Source organism: Notamacropus eugenii, chromosome 3, assembly GCF_028372415.1.
Source record: "Notamacropus eugenii isolate mMacEug1 chromosome 3, mMacEug1.pri_v2, whole genome shotgun sequence".
Lineage (NCBI taxonomy): Eukaryota > Metazoa > Chordata > Mammalia > Diprotodontia > Macropodidae > Notamacropus > Notamacropus eugenii.
In genome coordinates, this window is record NC_092874.1 from 479,373,184 (window position 1) to 479,389,313 (window position 16,130).

The 16,130-nt window shown below is 40.7% G+C and overlaps 1 pseudogene; it reads left to right on the forward strand.

Annotated features, from left to right (window-relative positions):
- The first annotated feature begins 7,200 nt into the window (after positions 1 to 7,200).
- Positions 7,201 to 9,802, forward strand: LOC140497749 (glia maturation factor beta pseudogene; annotated as a pseudogene).
- Positions 9,803 to 16,130: the final 6,328 nt, after the last annotated feature.

The window sequence follows — 16,130 nt, forward strand, 5'->3', positions numbered from 1 at the left end:
GAATAAAGGAATTTGTTGGGCGAGTTTGACTTCTTGTATCTACTTAGAGAATGAAACAGAGACATCAACCTTCGAGCAAGGTCAGAGGGAGCGGAAACGGTATGAAAGTTTCTGTCTCTCTCTTTAGAGTAACTGAAACAAGGCTAATCAAATGCATTTGCCCATTCAGATGGAGGCTTGGAAATGTCTTTCAGGGAGCCTTTAGTACAGCCAGTGCTCTTATGGTAGAGGTTATGGCCCTGGTAGTACCTTTGCCAGGGTCGTCCTGCTGGGTAAGTGACCTCAGATAGGATTTCAGCCCAGGGACTCTTGACTCTGAGATCACTACATAATGCTGCATCTTTCAGAGGAAGAGATGTGGTGTTGCCTTAAAAAGAAACCTCAGATTCAGTCTTTTATCCCATAGTTCATAGTTGTCTCTGGGAAGAAAGCATCAGGTTTTTTGCCCTCACCCATTTTGTGACCCCCTCCACAAATTGATACCCAATAAATGATAAGAAGAAAGACCTCACAAGTCTCAAGACTCAGGATCAGAAAACAAACCAGTCACACTCTGGTGGTCTCCATAATGTTTTGGGAGAGAGGCAGAAGACATTCTTCAGAAGGGAAGTGATGCCTGTATTGGAGAAGAAGGAAATGACTCTATCCAGAAGGAAGCTAATCATAGAAAATGTCCTTTTGGCCATAGATGCACAGCCACCCACAGGGGAAAGAGATCTAGGCTAATTCATTGGTGACAGTTCATTGAATTCAATCGTTTAGGTATTTACAAGCAGCATCCTTGTCCACAGGTGCCCTTCCTTAGAAAAGGGGGTCCTTATAAAGAATATGAGGTTCCTGTAACGGGTCCCTAGGTTTCACAAGAAATTGTGAACATGGGTATAATATCTGCCTTGTAATATAGCACATCTGGATCACAGTTCTGATGCATGTGGGCTGCTTGGCTTCTCATTGCACATGGCAAGTGCTCACACACTCCCTCACCCCAAATTGCGCACCCCACCCCTACTTTACTGGAACGTATCTCTTAAATGTTACCAATGATATCTCTTCTGTGAAATTCAGGGTTTTCCTCTCAGTCCTCAACCTCAATGGCCTCTCTTCAGAATTTAACTCTGTTGACCACCCTCTTCTTAGATATGGGGTTAAACAGAGCAAAGATGGATCAACAAGGAGCACAAGACAAAAACCAAACCCTCAAAAGCCTAAATAGTTAATGGGAACTTAAATAATTTGGAGAGAAGCAGTAGGAAGGACAGCCCTGACAATCAGGGAACTAAACCTCCTGAGGCCATATTAGTGAGCTGCTCTATGTTGTGGGTGAGAATAGCAATGTGGGAGATGTCATGGATGGGGAGGGGGAGAAGAGGGACAGAGGGAAGCAGCTGCTGGGCTACCACCAAGTCCATGGGGAACAGATTCTTCTAGGCTCTGAACAACAATGAAAGCCATGGGAAAATAGGCTAAAAAATCGAGTTGAGGGCCTGGATGGTACCTCAAGGTGGAGTTGTTCCTCTAAGAAGTGCATCCTTGTTGGTACCACTAAAACACATTCCAGTGGGAGAAGAGATTTATATCTCTGTCAAGAGACAGGGACAGTTTAGTGGACAAGGAAGCTCAGTGGCACCAGGGAGACTCCAGGCTGGACCTGGAATCAGAAAGACTTGTGCTTGAATGTGATCTCAAACATGTCCTAGTTGGGTGACCTTGGGCAAGTCACTTAACCCTGTTTGCCTCATTTTTTCAACTGTAAAATGAGGACAATAGTAGGATACATCTCAGCATCATCGTGAGGAGCAAGTGAGATCTATGTAAAGTGACTAGTATGGTGCCTGGTACATAGCAGGTATGTCATCATCATCATCATCATCATCATCATCATCATCATCATCATCACCATCATCATCATCATCATCATCATCATCATCATCATCATCATCATCATCATCATCATCATCAATAGTACTACCATTGTTATTACCTCTTGGGAGATCTGCACTTTAGGAGGCTACCTAAGGTTGTGCCTTCTTGGACACCATCTGTGCCCCAAGAAGCGCTGCATGATTGTCTAAAGGCAGCCAGCTCCCGGAATGTTTTAGAAGGGAGGCTTTAGAAGGGGAGCCATATGACTAGACACTGACTATGGCTGTCTTAAAAATAGCAAGTCAAAGGCAGGGAGCAGGAACAGGACTGTGGACTTTGAGCAGCCAATGAGGCCCACCAAACACATCTGCTCCCATCTGATGCTCTTATTTTTAATGGGACAAAGCAGAGAGCCGGGAGGACAGGCAAAGAGGTACAAAATCAGTACCATTGAGATGGATGGAAGGAACTGAGGTGATGCTTCAGAAACTTTGACTTCATGAGTCAGAGGAAGTCAAGGAACAAGTCAAAATAGTCTGTGAACACTTTCTGCTCAGTTGTTTTCAGTCACATCTGACCCTTCCTGACTCCATTTGGGGCTTTCTTGGCCAAGGTATGGAGTGATTTGCCATTTCCTGCTCCAGTTCATTTTACAGATGAGGAAAACAAGGTTAAGTAACTTACCCAGGGTCACATAACTAGTAAGTGTCTGAGGTCAAATTTGAATTCAGGAAGATGAGTCTTGCTGACTCCTGGCCTAGCACTCTGTCCTCTGCACTCTATCCTATCCTATCCACTAGCTGCCCCAAACATTTATTAAGCACCACTGTGTTTTAGTTGTTCTGCTAAGTGCTGGGGATACAAAGAAGTGCCCTCCTGCTCCCCCTTCCCAAAAAACAACTGTTCCTGCTCTCAAGGAGCTCATAGGGTAATGGGGGAGACCACAGACAAACAAAGTACCAACAATGTTTGGACAGGATGAGTTGGAAATATTTAATAGAGGCAAAACCTTCTCATTATTAAGTGGAATCAGGAAAGATTTCCAGTGGAAAATGAAATTTTAACTGACACTTGGAGGAACCAAGGGAATGCAGAAGGCAGAGTTGAAGGAGAGAGTCCCAGGTAGAGGGCACAGCCAGTGAATGTGCCTTGATCTAAGTGTGTATGTGTGTGCATGTTTGTGTGTGTTTATATGTGTGTTTGTGTGCATGCATGTATGTTTATGTGCATGTGTATATGCATGTGTGTGTCTGTATGTGGGTATGTGTAGGTGTGTTTTTCTGTGTCTGTATGAAACACAGGGGAACATAGAAGATGTCTGGCATGGTAGGAAGGGTCCAGTTTACGAAGGGCTTTGAACACCAAAGAAAGGATTTTCTATTTGATCCCAGAGGTATCTGCCATGGCAGGGCCACTCTGCTCTGCACTGATCCATATTCTCTTCCATGGCTGGTCATAGCATTTCTGCAAGGCTATTGGCATTTCTTTCGAAAGAAACCATATTTTGGACTCCTTTCATCTGTCCCACAGCACTGGGCACCCTCTATGTGAATCAACATTTGTTGACTGAAAAAGATAATGAACCACCATCGCAAATAATGAGAAATCGCATCTCAGTGTTGGAAGGCATGGTCCTGGTCACTTAGTGCTAATGTGACCCCAGAAAGCATTTGTGTTGGTTCAGAGAACCCAGGAAATAAGACAGGATAGTAATGTTGCCTTTCTGTCTGTGTCTCTTACTTCCTCAAAAGTAATATTGAATCCAATGGCCATCTTTGGTGCATGAGCCTTGGACAGGTGGCCAGACATGGAGTCAGGAATATCAGAATTAAAAAGCACTGCTCATTTGATGCTAGGAAAGCCACTTCAGTCACCATAATGAGTGAAGAGGGTAAGACAACATAACATAGTGTAAGGCTCTCTGCCAAAAAACTGAGTGACAGAATTTGAGAACTGGAAGGGACCTTGGGAGCTGTCTAGTACAACTTACAAAACCAATGGAAATCTTACAATTCTATAGAAATATGAGTGGTGATGATGGTGATGGAAGGAGTTTGGAACCTGTGTGAATTGGAGCAGGAATGTGGTATAGCATAGACATGGGCCACATGGCCTTGGGAAGAAATGCAGGAAGTGCTGCAGGTGGGCTGAGGATGGGAGTGAGAAATGAGGAGGTGGCCCCCAGGAAAGAGGATGTGGGGAGGGATGGAGGAGGGTAGGATTCTTGTAGGTGTTGTCATTGGGTGTTCATTGCTGTGGTCTTCCCAGCATGCACAGTGGTAGGCAGCCTCATCCTCATGTGTTATGAAATTTATTGCTAGGAGTCAAGTTCTTTTGTCTTCTATCTGTTCTGCCCCAAATTTGTCTTTTACATCACCTAAGGATACTTTATTAGTGACTCAGCTTTTTGAGAGAAAGAGTAAAATTTGCAAAGGCTGGCTTGGCTTTTGTTGGCACCAATATAGGGACTTATCCTTAAAGGTGAAGTGACCAAACACTTGACAAATCACACATGCTGCTGTGTTCAGCTCTTTTAATTTACACTTCATAACTTTACGCATAGTTCCAGATCTCTCTTCAAACCTCTCAGTCTTCTTGACCACTCTCCAAGCCTGTGGTTTGTAGAGAAGGCATCAGCTGGCATTGTTGGGGGAGATTCCTCACCTGTATTAATGAAGCACAGGGCCAGTAATTTTGCCTTCCATTCCGTAACCATGTGAGTCAGCAGTGAAAGATTCTATTGAACATTGTCCAGATGAGGGAATTGAGCCTTAGAGATGGAGTCACTTGCTCAGGGACCCACAGTTGACAGGTAGAATCAAGCAAGAAGTGTTTCTTAAATACCCACTAAGTGCCAGGCAGTAGAAGCACAGGACATAAGGCTTGACTTTCAACCCAGGTCTCTCTGACTTTCAGTCCAGTGCCTTGTCTCCTGACTCCAGGCTACTCCCGAGTACAAGCCTGTCTCCCAGAGGTGATGGGATGATGATAACCTTTCACTTTGTGTTGTCCTTCACTCATACTGTTTCTATGGGACCCCTGAACCTTTCTTTCCCTTTGACAAAAGAAACAAGTGAGCTCTGGCTTTGATCTGCTCTCCTGTTCTTCAAATCCCCCCAGAAAAATGGGTATTTGGAGAGTTAATTTGCCAGTCAGTTTGAAAGATTTCATCCAGATAGAACCAGAGAGGGTCATTGCTCCTGTTCCAGCTTGACTTTCCACACCACTACTGCACCAGTTTCTTAAAGGGGACTATGTCTTGGGCTCCTTACTTCTTTCCCACAGCACTGGGCACACTCCATATGAACTTGTTGACTGACAACGATAAATAACCTCCACCACCATGAATAATGAGGAGAAATAGCATCTCAATGCTGGAAGGTACTTCCCTAGTCAGAGAAAACATTTGAATTGTTTCAGAGACCTAAGGAATTAAGAGATGATATTAATGTCTTCATTCTTCCTCTTTCTCCTATTTTCTCCTGAGGACTATAGGATTCAATTGCCAGCTTTGGTGCATGAACCTTGAACTGGTGGCAGACATGACATCTGGAAATCTGGGTTCCAATTCTGCCTCAGACAAGGAATTCCTGGTAAGCCACTTAAATCATCTGTTATCATCTCACCTTCTGTAAAGTGGGAATAGAAGGAGATTCTGTTCCAGAGAGAGAAGAGGGTGAGACAACATGATGTAGTATAAAGCTGCCAGAAAACAGAATGCAAAAATTTGAGAATTGGAAGTGACCTCAGAAGCTGTCTAATCCAACCCATAAAACCAATGGAAACCTTACAGCCCTGTAGAGATGTCAGTGATTATGATGCTGATGGAGGGAGCTTGGAACCTGTGTGAGTTCAAACAGGAATATGGTATGGTATAGACATGGGCCACATGGCCTTGAGAAGAAATGCAGGAAGTGCTACAGGCAGGCTGAGGATGGGAGTGAGAAATGAGGAGGTGGCCCCCAGGGAAGAGGATGTGGGAGGGAGGGAGGAGGGTAGGATTCTTGTAGGTGTTGTCATTGAGTGTTGATTGCTGTGGTATACCCAGCATGCACAGTAGTAGGTGGCCTCATCTTCATGTGTTATGGAGTTAATTGCTAGTAATGAAGTTCTTCTGTCTTCATTCTTTTCTGCCACAAATTTGTTCCTTACATCACCTAAGGGTATTTTGTTGGGGGTGCTGGTTGATTGTACATAGAGCAGATGCTTCAAAGACTGGTTTGGCTTCTGTTGATACCAGTGTATGTACTCAGAAGCAAAGTTTGTGGAGCCGGACACTTGACAAGTCACACGTGCTGTTCTTCTTAGCTCTTTGGTGATGGAGACCTCAGGCTGTGTCAGTTCTATGGCTGCATGTCCAACTAGAAATAAAAGAAGAGAACACAGAGATGTGAGCAGGTCCTTTTGCGAATTTCTTCCGTTTCTCACTTGATCTGAAAAGAAGGAGAAGTTGACTCACGGGTCCAGAGGGCAGCCACAACAAGCACTTGGCAGAGGTTCATTCTGGAGGTGCCAGTTTGTTTGACCAGAAGAGAACCCAAGGAAGCAAGGAGGGTGATGGGCAGAGAGATCTGGATGGTGGAAAGAGTGGCCTGTTGTGGTGTCAGCAGAGGAAATGAGCTGCTGGAATCTTGTGACCTTTCTAAGAGGTACAGACCAGGGCTGTCCCCATAGGGGTGGCAGGCTTGGTGATGTCAGTGGTGATTGTCCTTCCTGTTTCCTTTGCCCAAAGATGAAAGTATGGAGGTATTGCCTTGACCCACTTCTCCTACCCCCAAAACCCTGGGAATATCTGCTGGTGACACCTCAGACACTCCAGAGACCTCTAAATACGTAGATCGTACATTCTTTTAAAGCTTTATTCTCACTGAGAGATAACAAGAAGAGTGAAAAGAGAGGGAGTGAAGAAGACCTGGGCTCATGTCCTGGTGCTCGTTAATTCTAGGTTTGTCATCACCTTTCAGTTTTCTTCTTTTTTTCCTTTTGTAGGATTTTTAAAAATTATAATTAAATTTTTGTTTTCTTTTGAACTTAAAAAGAATAGAAAGAGTTGAATAGAAAAGAAAGTTGCACATGAAACTGCAAATGTTTTTTGTACAACTTGCTTTTGCTATTAATTGTATACTAAAGTAATAATTTAATTTTCTTTCTTTCCCCTCCCATCCCCTGTATGCTACAAAATACTACCATTAGACACAATTATATATTTGTATCAATATATTTCTGTAAATTCATGCCTTCCTTACTTCTATTTATGAGTTCTTTTTCTGGATGCAGATAGCACATTCCTTTATATATCTCTGTAGTAAATTTGGGTTTTTATGATATTCTAAATGATTTACTTGCCTAAAGTCAGTCTTAAAGTGATATTTCTGTCACTGTATACAGTGTTCTCTTTGTTGTTCTCATCTTACTTTTCATTATTTCATGTAAGTCTTTCCATGTTTTACTAAAATCACTGAGCTCATTGTTTCTTATAGTCTAGTAGTATTCCATCATGATCATATAGCACAACTGTTTCAGCCATCCCCAACTGATGGGCTTCCCCTCAATTTCCAGTTCTTTGCCACCACAAACAGAGCTGCTATCAAAGTTTTAGAACATGGACGTTTTTTCCCTTTTCTTCTGATAATCTTGAGAAACAGACCTAGTAGTGGTATTGCTGGTTCAAAGGGTATACCCAGGTTTACAAGTGTGGGCACAATCTATAATTTATGATTTTGGGCATAGTTCCAGATCGGTTCCCAAATCTCTCGATCTTTTTGACTGCACCCCAAGCCTGTAAGTTGTAGAGGAGACAGCTGGCATTGGCAGAGGGAGATTCCTCATCTGTCCTAATGAAGCACAGGGCCAGTCACCATTGCCTTCCTCTCAAGAACCACATGAGTCATCAGTAGAAAGATTCTATTGCACATTGGCCAGAAGAGGGAATTGAGGCTTAGAGACCTGAAGTCACTTGCCCAGAGTCCCACAGTTAAAAGCAAGAAGTATTTACTAAACACCTACTATGTGCCAGCACTTGAAGCAGAGGAAATAAGGCTTGGCTTTCAACCCAGGTCTCTCTGAACGGGAAGGACATCAGGTGGGCACTCTAAGGGCTGCACCAGCAGCCATGGAATAAGAGAGTCTCTCACCTCTTGACTGAATGTCCTAGGGGGTATGTATGGCAGGACCCAGATAAGTGCTGTGTGAGCTGAAAAGGCAAGAAATGGCTGTGATCTGCCTTAGCAAAGTGAGAGGATCACATATCCACCTGTGAGAATATCCCAGAGCTCAGGGAGGAAGCTGTAGGAGAGAAATGGCTCAAATGGAATTCGTGCTTGAACAGGCCCTAGGAAAGGCTCTGCAGGATTTTGGGCGGGCCAGAAAGCAAATGAGTGAATCTCTAGTGGTTTGTGATGTTGCTGAAGATCCAGTGGAGAAATTGAGAAAGTTTCATTTTTGTAAAGAAACTAGCAATGCTGCTCTTCTAACGAAGGTTGACAATATAAATGGCTGGTTGTCCTGGATGAAGAGCATGAGGGTATTTCAGCTGATGAGCTGCCAGAATGACAACGTCGCTTCACTGTATGTAGTTATAACTATCACCACGAGGATGGAAGAGTTTCTTACCCTCTGTGTTTTACTTTCTCTTGTCCTGTTGGGTGCAAACCTGAACAACAGATGATGTCTGCTGGGAGTAAGAATAAGCTAGTTCAAAGAGCTCAGCTAACTAAGGTTCTTGAAATAAGAAATACTGAAGACCCAACTGAAGAATGGTTGTGGGAGAAACTTGGATTTTTCCACTAAAGTGAATCTCCTGCTACTCAAGAATCTCAGTATTAACCTGACTGTACTGGAACCACACGCAGACACTCATTTATGCCTAAAAATGCACTGTTATTTACAATTTTGTTTCCTGCAGCAAATAAAAATCTTTATTTGTGCAAAGTGTGTACAAAAGAGGAGAACCTTCTTATACTAAATGAAATTTTAAAAGTGTTTCCTCATATTTGTAATTGCTTAGTGGAATACTTCTGCAGGGAATTTTAGCATTCTTGTGACTAACTTCTATTACTTCTGGTTCAGAATTTGTTGCTATTTTCAGACTTCATTGGAAAGTGGACATTTTGCCTTCCTTTTGAAAAATATTGGATATTAGCATTAGTCTTACTTGTCAGATATGTGAAAGATGTTTAAAGGCTTGAATTGTCAGACCCAAATTTGAGCCTATAAGCATGACTTTAGAGTGTCATATATTCTTAGTCTTTTTTCATTAATTCTGGAACTTATTTAGTTCACTACATTTTCTTTCATAACCTCCAGTATCCATAATTATCAACCAATATTAAGTCCTGTGTACTTATAAACTTGAGTACTTCCTGGCGTCATATGAGTGTGAGTCATTTTAAACCTCTTAATACTGGGTCTTTGACTTGTTAGCTTTAAAACTAATCTTGAGAGTTTTACACTGCCACTTATCCAGACTTGGTGAAATGAATACTCTTGTAGAGGTCCACGTAAAATGTTTTGTAGTGTCTAATTCTCCAGTTGACATTTGTGATAAAACCAACTTCATTTCTGTAAATTCCAACCAGTTCCTTGAATTAGTGAATACTCGGCAGTTGAAAGTTAGGATTTTGTATGTATCTGTGATTTCGATTTGTATCACCGGGAAGAAGTTTTGATCTTGAACCTTGGACATAGTCAACAAAAATAATATGTCAATAAAATTCATCTTGATCCTATAATACTTTACTTATCAGAATGGCATTCCAACCTCAATGAATACTTGAATAATTGAGTTATTCTTCTATATGTCATTAGCACAAATCCTATCATGAAGGATATTTTAAAATGTCTATTTAACATGTTTACTTTACAACATTTAAAAGTAGAGATTTTACAGATTTGTCAACACAGTGCCTTAATCAGTAACAGGACAACCAAGTAAGATGATTCATCTTATATCTTGGTCATTTTCTTAAAAATAAGCAGCAAAGAGCCTTTTTGCAATGGATTCTATATAATTCATAATTTCTGTCTTTCAAATATATGTGCTAACTAAATTTAGAGTTATTAAGATTTTCTAATATTACTGAATGAGAATCTTTCATGGCCTAAACAATTTATCATGTGTCTTCCTTAATAGGAAAGCAGGAAATTAGAGGAAATAAGAAATAAGACAGATGGAAAAAAGAGGGGAGAGAGCTTTGATTTTTGTTGTTTCTCGAGAGTAGAATGGATTGCTTATTTCTTCCAGGTAAAATATTACTTCTACAAAATTATAAATTTTATAAACATTTATTTAAATATACAATTTTTGCTCTTTGGGCCTTTTCAGAAATGAAGTGTCACTTAAATTCATAGGATCATGGATCTAGAGATGGAAGGGATTTTAGAGGCCATCTTGTCCAACCTCTTCATTTTATAGATGAGCATCCTGAAGCTGAGAAAAGTTCAGTGACTGACATCACACCCTGGTCCTCCAATTCTGGAATCAGGAGGGTAAGACCTCTATGCTAATATTAGTGCAGGCATATTTTGGACTAAAGAAGTAATATTCTATTGCCTCAAGTCACGGGAATAAAAGGATATAATGCTGTCAAAGCAAAATAATGCTGTGATCTTAAAATATAAGAAATTTTTGTCTTTTATACTAAGATCCTTTATACTTACTGACTTACTACCAATGAAATCATTTCTTTCATTGTTTTTCTAGTTGTGGCACTGGGTTGTGATAAGTTATCAAGATTCTTAAGCCTGATTTTTCCCTGTATGACCAATAGCATACATACATTCAAACAAAGGTGGATGCAGTAATGGGTTCAATGGAAAGGGTATCTTTTTTCTTCTATGAAATTAACTTTCATAACTGCTCATTACACCTGTGACCTTGGTCTCCTTAGCACAGTGCTTTACCAGAGACACCTGATCTAAAATATTCTCAGACTTTGGCCAGATTCGCTTTTGTCGCTTAATTATTTTATGGTCCCTTTTTCCAGAAAGAGAATGAACTCTAAAGGAACTAACAAGAGAAGAGCCATGGTCCTCATGGATTTACAGGGGAAGTTCATCAGGCTTTAAAGGAACTATTATTTACCAATACTAGACAGATTATTCTCAAAATTAAAAATGAAAACATTTTTTAGCCCCAATACATTGTGGGTTTCTTTTAAAATAATTTTCATAGTACCTTCACAGGGTTGTTGAGAGGATCAAATGAGATAATATGTATGAAAAACAGGCTGTATGTAAATCTTAGATATTATCACATGAGTATTAAATTTCTTTTGTGACAGTTATAAAAAGATTCAAGAGACAGATTCCCCCCCCCCCTTTTTTTTTACTGAACTAAAATAAAAACAAAATTCAGTTGGAAGAACAAAAAGTCAAGGAAGGATATTTAGTAGTATCAGATCTTAAACTGTATTATAAGGCAATAGTTACCAAACTACCTGATAAAAAGGTAGATGAGTGGAGCAGAGTAAACATACAATTTGCAGCAGTATATAAGCATTGTATTTGTGTAAAGCCAAGTTTTGGGGACCAAAATTCATAATTTGGTAGAACCTACTGGGCAAACTGGAAAGCAGTCTGGCAGAAACTGAGCATAGGCCAACCTTCTACCATGTAGCAAGATAAAGTCAAAATAGACTGTGTTCATCCTTTGTTTTTGAAGAAGACCATGACATCAGAGAAATGGTGACATGACTAGCACTTGATTTTATTTTGAGTGAGGGAGGGCTGTGCAAGTCACCTGCCTCATTTTCTCCTCTTGAGCCATCTGGATCCAGTGACCAGATATTCATCAGGATGACTGGAGATAAGTCAGGATGCGGTGGGAGAACTTGGCTTTTTCCAACTAAGGTCTATTCAGGGACTCACTTAGAGTGAGGTACCACCCATTCAGTGAATAGACCTCTTCAAGAAGTAATCAGAGAATGGCTCCTTTAAAGAGCAAAAGAAAAAATAACAAAATCAAACTGGGAAAGAAAGAAATACAGTTACTATTGATGATCACTCTTAAGACAGGAGGGTCCAGAAAACAGCCATTGAGGGGACTCTGGACAGGGACCTACTGTTGCCCAATCTATGGGCTTCAGAGTGCACTGGAAGACAAGAAAGAAAGACAGAAAGACAGAAAGGAAGGAAGGAAGAGAGATAGGAAGAAAGAAAGACAGAAAGAAACAGAAAGAAAAAAGAAAGAAATCTAGCCAGTAAACGCCAAGTTAACTGGGCATCCTCTGACCATCCAAATTTACCTTCCCTTGAAGAGGACACAACCTGTATATACAGAGAGATATTATGAGAAAATTTTTAGAACATGGAATATTCTATATTACCTATAAGATTTGTGGATAAGCACACAATTTATAAATAAACAAGAAGGAGAGAGCAGTGGGAGGTATAAAATGGATAATTTCAATTACATTAAATGACAATTTTTGTACAAATGAAAAAAGTTAGCTAACATACAGAAGGAAAACAGGAAACTATCGACAGTTTCTTAGATAAAGGTTCATATGTCAAACATATAAAGAATTTTATCTGATCTACAAAAACTATTCATTCCCCAATTGGTAAATGGTCAAAGGATATGAACATAGTATTTTAAATAAAGAAATCAAAATGATTTCTAGCTATATGAGAAAATGCTCTAAATCACTATTGACTAGGGAAACGGAAACTAGAATGATGTGGAAATACCATTGTGTAAGTATCAGAATGGCTAAAATGATTGAAAAGGAAAGTAACAAGTGTTGGAGATGCTCTGGAAAAAATTAGACTCTAATTTACTCTTGGTGGAATTGTGAACTGATCCAACCATTTTGGAGAGCAATCTGGAATTACGCCCCAAGAGTTATGAAAATGCCTACACCCTTTGACTCAGTAATAACACTAGTAGGACTTTATCCAAAGGAGACTAGGTAAAAAGGAAAAAGAACCTCTATGTTCTAAAAGATTTATAACAGTTCTCTTTGTGGAAAAGAGCTGAAATTTATGGGGATGCCTGCCAGGTGAGGAATGGCTGTACAAATTGTGGTATATGATCATGATGGGAAACTGTTGTGCTATAAGAAATGAGGAGCTCAACGATCTTAGAAAAAACATGGATAGACTTGCAGAAAATAATGAAGAGCAAAATGAGCGGAAGAAAGAGAACATTGTATACAATAATAGTAACATTGAAGTCACTTTGAGTGACTAAGTCGTTTCGACCACCATTAATACCCACATTAACTACAAAGGATACATGAAGGAAGACGCTATCAGCACCCAGAGAAAGAACTGAGAAATAGAGGAATGTATAGAATGTTTTTTACATACACAAACACACACAGATATTTGTGTCTGATGATGACCACCTCTAGTCTTTGAGGTGAGGAGAAGAAAGGAAGAAAAAAAGGATAAAAATAAATTTAGATGATAATTTTATTATGTATTAAAAGCGATAGCAAGTTGTTCATAATAGATGTACTGTTTCATGTACAATCCTGTGTGCTTTTGCCTATTCTACCATGTTATGGGAATGGTGGTTTTATTTCTTAAGTTCAGAATAAAATCAGTAAAATAAAAAAAAACTCACAATTGAGAGAACACATCCTTCCCTCTTTGCACAGTTTTGAGACTAAAGTTGGGGAACATACCTTTGCCTGTTGTCTGGGGGAAAATTAGAGCACTTTACTTCAGAATTGAAAGAGATGTCAGGGATGGCCTGCTTCAGCCTCCAGTGCCATGCGCACAAACAGATTTTGGAAATCCTCCTGAATTAGGATTGTGCAGTTTAGCAGATCCTGGCTGGCTTTTCATCTTTCAAGGAGAACAATGCATGGAGGAGCATGGAGGCAGGTTCCAATCCTGCCTCTGACACCTGCTACCTGGGTGACATTTGACAAGTCACTTGGTGTCCATGATGCAGTCTCCTCACCTGCAAAATGAGGGGGCTGGACTAGATTACTTCTAAAGTACCTTTCAGGTAAAGCTAGGATCCTACAAGTGTAACCTTTCTGAACCTCAGTTTACTTCTCTATAAACTAAAAGTTTTGAGCCAGACTCCTCTTGACATCCTTTCCACCTCTACATCTATGATCATATTAATTTTAAAACAGACAGCGTTCACCTCTAAGGCACCATCCAAGGGCCTCCAAATGCCTTTTTTGGGACTTGGTTGAGAGATGTGACCCTCTCATTCACTGACAAATGCTTCCTCTGGTTGGTGAGGCTGAGGTGGAGCAGAGACACTTCCCAAGAACCTGGGCAGCTGTGGAAGAAGGGAAAGAAAATGAAAGAAAATCTCACAGTTGGGTCGAGACACCCAGAGCCAGTTCTGAGACTGCTACCTCCTAGCTTTGAGCTGACCACAATTACCACCAAGTCCAGTACCTAGCTGTGGAACCTGGGGCTGACAGTGAGGATTTCGCAGGTGCATTGATGCACAGAGTTAGAGTTTTTGCTCACAGCCTCTGTGGTTTTGACTCAGAGTGCCATCCCAGCAGGCACAGTAATATAGCCCCCCATCTGCCTCCGTGACTTGGTGGATCCTGAGGCTTGCTGAGAAGTCGCTCTCCCGTTTTTTGGCCTCATACCTCTCCTCGCTGACCCCATCCTCATGAATGACATTCTCATTGGATGAAAGATAGAGAATCCGTTCCAGACGCCCACCAGGCTTCTGGCGGTACCAGTGAATGTAAGCATACCCAAAAAGAGTCACATTTACTTGGCATTCAAGAAAGGCAGTATTACCACTTCTCTTAGTGTTGGATGGTATGCGTTGGGTCACTATGGGCTCCATACTCGCCCCTACAAGAGAAAAGAATCTATCCTGAACTGCTAGATAGACCCAACAACTCAAAATATAGGGCTGGTCAGTTTGGGCTGGAGTTGGACTTTGAGAGGTGGATAGTTCAAGTTCAAGATATAAGACAAGTTAATGAAAAGGGTCTTTAAAAGACCTTGTAAAAAGCTACTGATGAATGGTCCAAAAATTTTTTAAGGTAGTTATTAAGTACTTTCATCCATTATACATAAAATAAGCACTGATATGATGATAAACGAATTCTTTATTGATGGACTTTTGATTTTTTTTAATGGGTTAAAGTAGTTTTTATTGTTTTTTACATTTTTTTAAATTTATGGAATAAAACAATCATTTCCATGACATAGTACAGGCACTGTTTGAATGAATAAAGGAATTTGTTGACTTCTTGTATCTATTTAGAGAATGAAACAGAGACATTGACCTTCCAGCAAAGACAGAGTAAGCAGAAAAGGCTAAGAGAGAGTTACTCTCTCTTTAGAGTAACTGAAACAAGGCTAATCAAATGCATTTACCCATTCAGATGGAGGCTTGGAAATGTCTTTCAGGGAGCCTTTAGTACAGCCAATGCTTTTATGGTAGAGATTATGGCCCTGCTAGTACCTTTGCCAGGGTCATCTGGTTGAGTAACTGAACTCAGGAAGGATTTCAGCCTAGGGACTCTGACTCAGGTCACTACACCATGCTGCATATCTCAGAGGAAGAGATGTGGTGTTGCCTTAAAAATTCTGTCTTTTATCCCACAGTTCAGGTTGTCTCTGGGAAGAAAGCATCAGGTTTTTCGCCCTCACCCATTTTTGACCCCCTCCACAAACTGACACCAAATAAATGATAAGAAGAAAGAACTCACAAGTCCCAAGAAAAGTCAGGATCAGAAAGCAAACCAGTAAAACTCTGGTGGTCCCCATAACGTACTGGGAGAGAGACAGAAGACCTTCTTCAGAAGGGAAGTGATACCTGTGTTGGAGAGGAAGGAAATGACTAACCAGAAGGAAGCTAATCAGAGAAAATGTACTTTTGGCCATAGATGCACAGCCACCCACAGGGGAAAGAGATCTAGGTTAATTCATTGGTGATAGTTCATTGAATTCAATCGTTTAGGTATTTACAAACAGCATCCTTGTACACAGGTGCCCTTCCTTAGAACAGGGGGTTCTTATAAAGAAAGAGAGTTTCCTGTAATGGGTCCCTAAGTTTTACAGGAAATTGTGAACATGGGTATAACATCTGCCTTGTAATATAGCACATCTGGAACAAAATTCTGATGCATGTGGGCTGCTTGGTTTCTCATTGCACAAGGCAAGTGCTCACATGCTCCCTCACCCCAAATTGCGCACCCCACCCCTACTTTACTGTCACCTATCTCTTAGATGTTACCAATGATGTTTCTGCTGTGAAACTCAGGATTTTCCTCTCAGTCCTCAGCCTAATTGGCCTCTCTTCAGAATTTAACTCACTTGATCGCCCT